Source organism: Cariama cristata, unplaced genomic scaffold (genome assembly GCF_000690535.1).
Source record: "Cariama cristata isolate BGI_N322 unplaced genomic scaffold, ASM69053v1 scaffold24296, whole genome shotgun sequence".
Lineage (NCBI taxonomy): Eukaryota > Metazoa > Chordata > Aves > Cariamiformes > Cariamidae > Cariama > Cariama cristata.
Window position 1 is genome coordinate 12,955 of NW_009624165.1, and position 216 is coordinate 13,170.

At 68.1% G+C, this 216-nt stretch overlaps 1 protein-coding gene across 1 annotated transcript in view; it reads right to left on the bottom strand.

Moving 5' to 3' along the window:
* Positions 1 to 216, bottom strand: part of LOC104163925 (plexin-A1-like) — a gene marked incomplete at its 3' end in the record, with an annotated part of 7,775 nt that overhangs the window by 1,150 nt on the left and 6,409 nt on the right. The gene's annotated exons all lie outside the window — the stretch shown is intronic.

Here is a 216-nt window from a genome sequence, read left to right on the forward strand (position 1 = left end):
GACCCGCTGAGCAGAACAACAGGCCCTGGCCACAGGTATCCAACCTCGGGGGCACACGGGCCTGCTGGAAGTCCCACACTAGGCAATGGCCTCACATGGTCACACAGCACCAGCAAAATCCACCCCCGGCAGCCCCCGGCCTGTCCCGCGCAGCGAGGGGCTCCGGCCAAACCCCCAAGGGCGGCAGCGAGCCTGGGTGCAGGATGTTAGGGCGGC